The following is a 9859-nucleotide window of genomic DNA, read 5'->3' on the forward strand; positions in this document are numbered from 1 at the left end:
TTTAAATTTAACTTAACTTTTACTTTAACTTAACTTTAAATTTAATACTTTAACTTTAAATTTAAAATTTAAATTTAATTTAACTTTAACTTTAAACTTTAACTTTAAATTTATAACCTCTACCACCCACCCACACCCACCCCCCACCACACCACCCCCTCCCACCCACCACCCCCCCCCCACCCACCCCCCCTACCCTAACCCTAACCCTAACCCTAACCCTAACCCTAACCCTAACCCTAAAACCTAACCCTAACCCTAACCCTAACCCTAACCCTAACCCTAACCCTAACCCTAACCCTAACCCTAACCCTAACCCTAACCCTAACCTAACCCTAACCCTAACCCTAACCCTAACCCTAACCCTAACCCTAACCCTAACCCTAACCCTACCCTAACCCTAACCCCTAACCCTAACCCTAACCCTAACCCTAACCCTAACCCTAACCCTAACCCTACCCTAACCCTAACCCTAACCCTAACCCAACCCCTAACCCTAACCCTAACCCCAACCCTAACCCAACCCAACCCAACCCCAACCACCTAACCCTAACCCAACCCCAACCCCAACCCTAAGCCTCAATGGCTCTAGCCCTAGCCCTAGCTGCTAACCTGTAACCCTAACCGTAACCCCTAAGCCGTAGCCCTAGCTCTAGCCCCCTAACCCTAACTCCCAGCCCCACCCCCCCTAGCCCCCCCGCCCTAGCCTGCCCCCCTGCCCTAGTGCCCCCAGCCCTAGCCTCCCCCCCCCGTCCCTAGCCCCCCCCGGAGCCCCCCCCCCTACCCTAGTGCCTGTAGGCCCTATCCCTAAGTCCCAGGTGCTCATGTGTAACCCTAACAGTGTTACTGTGACTGACCACCAGGGGGCAGTCAAAGTCTAATAATAAGGGGTGTGGAGTAGCTCCAATGCTAACAGCAGGGGGCTACCTAATGGTAATTGTCTTTGGTGTCAGATTGTTAACCCTAGTGTACAGGTGAACTATTGCCCTAGTGTGTGATTCTTGGGCGGGGGGGGGGGGGGGGGGGGTGTGACCAGGTGGGTGTGTATGCTGTTGGGTGGGTACCTGACAAGTGTGTGTGGTTCCCCTAATTGCTTATATGTGGTGAATTGCTTTTGCTGTGACTGCTGTTAGCATGTGGTCCACCCTCTGTTTTTGTGTAGTGTATGTTGTGGTGCATGGAGGGTATATGCACTGTGTATGTACTATGTATATTATTTGTGTATGTGCAGTTTTTGTGCATATATGCATGCATAGACTGTGTAGTATGTGTGTATAGTGTGTATATAGTATATATAAAAAGAAAGAAAAAATAATAAGTATAGAAAGGCTTAATTTGCATATTTAATGAATTCAGTAGCAGGGGTAGGATACTGGCTGGGAGCAAATAATTTTTTTTTTAAATGGTGAAATTATTATTATTTGCTCCCAGCCAGTATGCTAGAAAAAAGAGGAGGAAGAGAGGAGAAGAGGAAGAGAGGAGAAGAGGAAGAGAGGAGAAGAGGAAGAGAGGAGAAGAGGAAGAGAGGAGAAGAGGAAGAGAGGAGAAGAGGAAGAGAGGAGAAGAGGAAGAGAGGAGAAGAGGAAGAGAGGAGAAGAGGAAGAGAGGAGAAGAGGAAGAGGAAACAGAAGACAAAGACAAAGACAAAGAGAGACAAGACCAAGACAAAGAGAGACAAGACCAAGACAAAGAGAGACAAAGACAAAGACAAAGACAAAGAGAGACAAAGACAAAGACAAAGAGAGACAAGACCAAGACAAAGAGAGACAAGACCAAGACAAGAGAGACAAGACCAAGACAAGGAGAGACAAGACAAAGACAAGGAGAGACAAAGACAAGGAGAGACAAAGACAAGGAGAGACAAGACAAAGACAAAGAGAGACAAAGACAAAGACAAAGAGAGACAAAGACAAAGACAAAGAGAGACAAGACAAACAACAAAAGACAAACACAGGACAAAGACAGAACAACAGAGGACAAAGACAACAAACAAAGACAAAGACAACAGAGGACAAACACAGAACAACAGAGACAACAAACAGAAAAAAGACAACAGAGAAGACAACCAGAGAGAACAAAGACAACCACAGAGAAGACAGAAAGCACAGAAAACAACAGAGAAAACAGAGAACAGAGCAAAAAGCACACACAGGAGAGCTGAGAGAGCAGAACAGAGAAAAGAGCAGAACACAGAGAACAGAACAAAGCAAAAAGCACAGCAAAGAGCACAGCAAAACACAAAATACAGAGCAAAGCAGAACACAGCAGAACACAGAGAGCAAAGCAGAAAACACAAAGCTGAGGGCAGAGCACAGAATACAGAGAAAAGCACAGAGAGCAGAGCACCACAGTGCAGGCAGACTGAAAGAGTAAATAGTAAAGACAGAGAAAGGTAGAGAGAAACCTGGACAAAGTGAACATAGACAATCAGGGAAAAGGAGAAGAAAAAGGCATAAGAGACAGACAAAGAAAAAAAGAATAGGAAACAGAACAGAGGACCAAAAAATTAAAATAAGAACAAGACAAAAACTTCTGCCTTCTTCTTATTTTAAAAGGTCAAAAGAGCAAGAGCAAAGAGGAAAAGGGTAAGAGCAAATGTGTGGCGCATGCAGTTCAAATAAGACAACAGAAACAAACAGCAAAACCATCTTTATTTGAAAGGAGACACACACACCACCATCTTTATTGTTTTATTGCACAAAAAAAAATCATCATCACAACATACAAAACATAACAAGCCCACACTCTACAAGAGCTGCACACACTCTTCAGCATTCACCTCTACATTCTCACCGCTACTACTCTCATCAGTCGGCAAGCACCTCCAGTCCTTTGGACAGCTCCCAGTAACAACGTTACTGGACGCCTCCAAAAACTGCCCTGCCTACAAAACCCCCGGTCCCCAGCCAAAGCTCCGCACCAACATTGGCGATGATCATCGCCTCGCAGAGCGGCCGGGACCGGGGGAAAAAAAACCCAGCCGGGGGAAAAAAAAAAAATCCCCCAGCTGGGGTTTTTTTTAATTATTTTAAAATAAATTCTAACTACAACCTGGAAAAAGAAAAACACATGCATACAAAGTTAGACACACTCACCACCAAGCCCACCCAACAACCACACAGCTGCCCACTCACTCCCACCACAATCATTCTACCTCCCTACAGTAACAGGCAAGCGCCTCCAGTCTTTTGGACAGCTCCCAGTAACAGCATTACTGGACACCTCCAAAAACTGCCCTGCCTACAAAACCCCCAGTCCCCAGCCACAGCTCCGCACCAACATTGGCGATGATCATCGCCTCGCAGAGCGGCCGGGACCGGGGGAAAAAAAACCCAGCCGGGGGAAAAAAAAAAAAATCCCCCAGCTGGGGTTTTTTTTTAAATTATTTTAAAATAAATTCTAACTACAACCTGGAAAAAGAAAAACACATGCATACAAGATTAGAAACACTCACCACCAAGCCCACCCAACTGCCCACACACTCCCACCACAGACAGTCATCACAGCTACTAACAAAACCACATGCTTCCATCCTTATTTAAAGATAACACTATCCTGGCATGAATAGAACCCCCCCCCCCCGCCCCCAAAATGGCCATCCCAATAAAAAAAATTAAAGAAAAAAACCTACTTTTATCTCTTACTGACACAACCCCCCCCCCCCCCAAAAAAAAAAAAGAAAAAACAAAATAAGTGTTTCATAGATACATTATTCTGCTCTGGCAACTACCATTACTACACCCACAGGCAAGGCAGCTCCAAACACACACACAGACACGTACACACAGACACGTACACACAGACACGTACACACAGACACGTACACACAGACACGTACACACAGACACGTACACACAGACACGTACACACAGACACGTACACACACCCTCCATGCAAAAAACAATGCCAGCACAGAAGATGCTGCCAGCCAGAAAGCCCTACAATGCCACGACCGTGCGGCTCTGGTGCTCTCCACGAGACCAGAAAAGAGTCAGATGCCACCATCTGTGATGGAAAGGGGCCGGCAAAGCGAGGAACGGCCATGCGGAAGAGGCCAGCAAGAAAGACCCGAGGCTCTGATGACACAGGGAAGAAAACCCTGAAAGGGCACCAGGAGGATGCAAAATAAGAGAGGCCTCAGAAAACACACAACCAACAAGACCTGAATGATGGCTGCCAAGATGATTGGCCAGAAACAATGCAGAATCACAGTGACAGACTGCTGCTTTCAGCTGCCTGCACAGAACAAGATGATCATTGGAGCAACACAGATGAGTCGGTCAAGACCAGACAAAAGACAGCAGATGCCTGTTGCACTAGCACTACAAAGCATATGCTGTGCTCCTTGAGCACAAAGAGCAAGGGCAACATCAAGACCTGAGCAAAAGATAGCACAGCTACAACACACACCACATACACTACACAACAACACAGACACAGGCTGGAGCTGCCCTGCCTGACACCCACCCTCACTTTCTGCCATGCACACCCCACTGCCTCTGCCTCACACACACCAACACACACACACCAACACACACACACCCCGCAACACCCTTTGCCCATGCACTTCGCTTTTGCAGTGCTCTGCATCACTGTTGCTCCTCAAGAGGCATCCTCAACAGCAGACACATCCTCAGCAGCAGCCACACCCTCTGATCTTCTTTTGCTCACCACATTTGCCTTCATCACCTGCCAAACCAGAGCACAAGCAGTCACCCCCTTGCCAGTCAGCTCCATCCCCATCTGCAAGGGCACCCTCCACCAAAGCGCCATCGGCGCTCCACTCACCTGCACCACAACAACTCCAAACGCCAACATCCTGCCTGGGGGGAAGCCCGTGGCGCCTGGAAAAAAACAAAATAACAAAGTGACCCTTCTGCCAGGCAGCGCTCACCAGCCCTACAACATCCAGCTCCAATCCACTCACCTGAAAGTCTCAGCCACACCTGGGAAAGGCCCACAGCACACCTGAAAAAACAGAGAAAAAGGCATCACTGAGAGGCAGCCCAACACCACCCACCCCACAATAAAATCAGACCCAACAGGCTGCCCCACTCACCTGCTCAGGCTCTTCTCAGCACTCAGCTGCTTCTCTCCACAACTTCCCGCAAAACCTGCAAGCACAGAGAGAAGTCACACACTCAGGCGATGCCCGCAACACCACCACTCCAGTCCATCACGGACACACTCCACACACCACCATGGCTAACACCCACAGGCAAGGCAGCTCCAGCCCCAAAAACACACAGACAAACAAACAGCAGACACAAACACAGAGGACAGCCCTACACAAAAAAAACCCTATTCCCACACATAAGACTGCCGGCCAGAAAGAGCCGCACGGTCGTGGCGTCGTAGGGCCGAGGCTCTGGACGAGCCCAGAAAAGAGTCAAACGTCAATGCCCAGGATGGAAAGGGACCGGCAAAGCTCAGAAGAGTGATGCAGAGGAGGCCGGCGAGAAAGACCCGAGGCCATGATGACGCAGGGAAGGAAACCCTGAAAGGGCGCCAGCGAGACGCAAGACAAGAGCGGCCCCGGAAGAGGTGTGGCCAATGAGGCCTCAACGGTGGCCACGACTATGACGGACCGCAAACGGCCACGATGCACAGTCAGAGTCACAGACCACCCCTTTCAGCTGCCTATGCAGAACAAGACGTAGTCCATTGGAGCAATGCTGATGAGTCTGGCCAGGCAAAAGACAATGGATGCCTGCCACACTACTGCTGCAGAGCATAGGCTGTGCTCCTTGAGCACAAAGAGCAAGAGCAACATCAAGACCTGAGCAAAAGATAGCACAGCTACAACACACACCACATAGACTACACAACAACACACACACAGGCTGGAGCTGCCCTGCCTGACATCCACCCTCGCTTTCTGCCATGCACACCCCACTGCCTCTGCCTCACACACACCACTCATCCAGAACAACCCTCCACTCTACACTGAACATCAGCACGCACACACACATACACAGAAACTGAGGATGCCCCAACACCCTTTGCCCCTCAACTTAACTGTGGCAGTGCTGTAGGTCACCAGTCCTCAAGAGCCATCCTCAGCAGCAGCCGCATCCACACTGATCTTCCTTTGCTCACCACATTTGCCTTCATCACCTGCAAAACCAGAGCACAAGCAGTCACTCTCTTGCCAGTCAGCTCCATCCCCATCTGCAAGGGCACCCTCCACCAAAGCGCCATCGGCACTCCACTCACCTGCACCACAACAACTCCAATGCCTGGGGAGGAAGCCCGTGGCACCTGGAAGAAAACAAAATAACAAAGTGACTCTTCTGCCAGGCAGCACTCACCAGCCCTACAACATCCAGCTCCAATCCACTCACCTGAAAGTCTCAGCCACGCCTGGGAAAGGCCCACAGCAGACCTGAAAAAACAGAGAAAAAGGCATCACCGACAGGCAGCCCAACACCACCCACACCACAATAAAATCAGACCCAACAAGCTCCCCCGCTCACCTGCTCAGGCTCTTCTCAGCACTCAGCTGCTTCTCTCCACAACTTCCCGCAAAACCTGCAAGCACAGAGAGAAATCACACACTCAGACGATGCCTGCAACACCACCACTCCAGTACATCACGGACACACTCCACACACCACCATGGCTAACACCCACAGGCAAGGCAGCTCCAGCCCCAAAAACACACAGACAAACAAACAGCAGACACAAACACAGAGGACAGCCCTACACAAAAAAAACCTGTTCCCACACATAAGACACTACTGGCCAGGAAGAGCCACACAGTGGTGGCATCGTAGGGCCTAGGCTCTGGACGAGCCCAGAAAAGAGTCAAACGTCAATGCCCAGGATGGAAAGGCACCGGCAAAGCTCAGAAGACTGACGCAGAGGAGGCCGGCGAGAAAGACCCGAGGCCATGATGACGCAGGGAAGGAAACCCTGAAAGGGCGCCAGCGAGACGCAAAACAAGAGCGGCCCCGGAAGAGGTGCGGCCGATGAGGCCTCGACGATGGCCGCGACTATGACTACACTGCAAACGGCCACAATGCAGAGTCACAGTGACAGACTGCCCCTTTCAGCTGCCTGTGCAGAACAAGATGTAGTCCATTGGAGCAATGCTGATGAGTCTGGCCAGGCAAAAGACAATGGATGCCTGCCACGCTACCGCTGCAGAGCATAGGCTGTGCTCTTTGAGCACAAAGAGCAAGAGCAACATCAAGACCTGAGCAAAAGATAGCACAGCTACAACACACACCACATAGACTACACAACAACACACACACAGGCTGGAGCTGCCCTGCCTGACACCCACCCTCGCTTTCTGCCATGCACACCCCACTGCCTCTGCCTCACACACACCACTCATCCAGAACAACCCTCCACTCTACACTGAACATCAGCACGCACACACACATACACAGAAACTGAGGATGCCCCAACACCCTTTGCCCCTCAACTTAACTGTGGCAGTGCTGTAGGTCACCGGTCCTCAAGAGCCATCCTCAGCAGCAGCCGCATCCACACTGATCTTCCTTTGCTCACCACATTTGCCTTCATCACCTGCCAAACCAGAGCACAAGCAGTCACCCCCTTGCCAGTCAGCTCCATCCCCATCTGCAAGGGCACCCTCCACCAAAGCGCCATCGGCACTCCACTCACCTGCACCACAACAACTCCAAACACCAACATCCTGCCCGGGGGGAAGCCCGTGGCACCTGGAAGAAAACAAAATAACAAAGTGACTCTTCTGCCAGGCAGCGCTCACCAGCCCTACAACATCCAGCTCCAATCCACTCACCTGAAAGTCTCAGCCACGCCTGGGAAAGGCCCACAGCAGACCTGAAAAAGCAGAGCAAAAGGCATCACCGACAGGCAGCCCAACACCACCCACACCACAATAAAATCAGACCCAACAAGCTCCCCCGCTCACCTGCTCAGGCTCTTCTCAGCACTCAGCTGCTTCTCTCCACAACTTCCCGCAAAACCTGCAAGCACAGCGAGAAATCACGTGCTCAGGCGATGCCCGCAACACCACAGCCCATCCACATCAGGCATTCGCTCCCACACCTTTTCCTGCTCCGCTCTCCCATCCCAACTGCTGGGCTATAGCTCCCCACACCGAGGTCCGCCACACACCTGTAAAACAGGAACGGCGCTGGGCGACGGGGACAGCGCCGACGAGGTGATGGCCCTACGCCGGGCTCTACGTCCGCTCCCGGACTGATGCTCACCTCACCCTGCTCCTCCTGGATGTGAGCGACCTGCTCCCCGCAAGGCTCCACGCCTACAAGCACAAAGCAAAAATTAACCGCGCAACCCACTGACCGCAACACTCTCCTTCCAACACCAAATCTCTAGCTCACCTTCTTGGGGCATGCCCCTTTCTTCCTCCAGCTCCCTTGGGCCCACTCAGAACACTGCTCAGCATCTGCAAAAAACAACAAAACAAAACAACATAAAGTGGAGCACACAGACATTGACAAATCACCATTCCAGTCCATCACTGACACACTCCGCACACCACCATTCCTAACACCCACAAGCAAGGCAGCTCCAAACACACACAGACAGACAAAAAAAAAAAAAAAAATTAGACACAAACATGAAGGAAAGCCCTATGCAAAAAGAACTATTCCAATGCGTTCCACATGGTATCTGATGACACCACAGCCCTGCGGCTCTGATGCTCTGGACGAGCCCAGAAAAGACTAAGATGTCAACGCCCGGGATGGAAAGCAGCCGGCAAAGCGAGGAACGGCCATGCGGAAGAGGCCAGCGAGGAAGACCTGAGGCCGTGATGACGCAGGGAAGAAAACCCTGAAAGGGCACCGGTGAGGCGCAGAACAAGAGCGGCCTCGGAACAAGAGCGGCCGACGAGGCCTCGACGGTGGCCGCAAAGATCGATGGGCACGATGCAAAGCCGGAGGCACGGACCGCCCCCTTCGGCTGCCTGCACGTGACGAGACACCATCCGTGGGTACGATACTGATGAGTCAAGCCAGCAAAACATGACAGAGGCCTACAATGCTAGCGCTCCACAGTGTAGGCCGTGCTCCTTGAGCACAAAGAGCAAGGGCGACATCAAGACCTGAGCAAAAGATAGCACAGCTACAACACACACCACATAGACTACACAACAACACAGACACAGGCTGGAGCTGCCCCGCCTACCGCACCCTCACTTTCTGCCATGCGCACCTCAGCACCTCTGCCTCACACATACCCCACTCATCCAGAACAGCCCTCCGCTCTACACTGAACATCAGCGTGCACACACACACACACACAGAGTTAAGACACCCCTGATACCCTTTGCCCCTCAACTTAACTGTTCAAATGCTGGGCATCACCATCGCTCCTCAAGAGCCATCCTCAATGGCAGCCGCATCCGCACTGATCTCCCTTCAGTCACCACAGTTGCCTTTATCACCTGCCAAACCAGAGCACAAGCAGTGACCCCCTTGCCGGTCAGCTCCAGCCACATCTGCGAGAGCACCCTCCTCCAAACCACCATTGTCATCGCACTCACCTGTACTGTGCCAGAGCCACGCTCCAGCATCGTGGCTGTGACGCTGCCCGTGGCATCTGGAAAACGCAAAACAACAAAACTACTCTTCTGCTAGGCAGTGTGGACTAGCCCTACAACTACTGCCACACCATTATACGCACCCATTCCACTTCACCTCAAATCCTCAGCCTCGCCTGGGAAAGGCCCACACCGTACCTGAAAAAGCAGAGCAAAACACATCACCGAGAGGCAGCCCAGCAGCACCCTACCGCATAATAAAACTCAGGCAGACAAGCTTCCCTTCTCACCTGCTCAGGCTCCTCGTTGCCGCTCAGCTTCTCCTCTCCAAAACTTCCTGTAATGCCTGCAAAACCA

General features: G+C 51.3%; 2 long non-coding RNA genes across 2 annotated transcripts; both read right to left on the minus strand.

Annotated features, from left to right (window-relative positions):
• Nucleotides 1–5039: 5039 nt before the first annotated feature.
• LOC135323870 (uncharacterized) lies at nucleotides 5040–7181 on the minus strand. Its single transcript, XR_010385378.1, has 4 exons — nucleotides 6477–7181; nucleotides 6345–6385; nucleotides 6217–6261; nucleotides 5040–6117 (listed from the first exon to the last, which is right to left on the minus strand). It is a non-coding gene; the product is annotated as an uncharacterized LOC135323870 (long non-coding RNA).
• An 813-nt stretch (nucleotides 7182–7994) lies between these two features.
• LOC135323914 (uncharacterized) lies at nucleotides 7995–9365 on the minus strand. The gene is made up of 3 exons (XR_010385398.1): nucleotides 9306–9365; nucleotides 8340–8404; nucleotides 7995–8260 (listed from the first exon to the last, which is right to left on the minus strand). It is a non-coding gene; the product is annotated as an uncharacterized LOC135323914 (long non-coding RNA).
• Nucleotides 9366–9859: the final 494 nt, after the last annotated feature.

The sequence above is a fragment of the Dromaius novaehollandiae genome, chromosome 29 (genome assembly GCF_036370855.1).
Source record: "Dromaius novaehollandiae isolate bDroNov1 chromosome 29, bDroNov1.hap1, whole genome shotgun sequence".
In the NCBI taxonomy this organism is placed as follows: Eukaryota; Metazoa; Chordata; class Aves; order Casuariiformes; family Dromaiidae; genus Dromaius; species Dromaius novaehollandiae.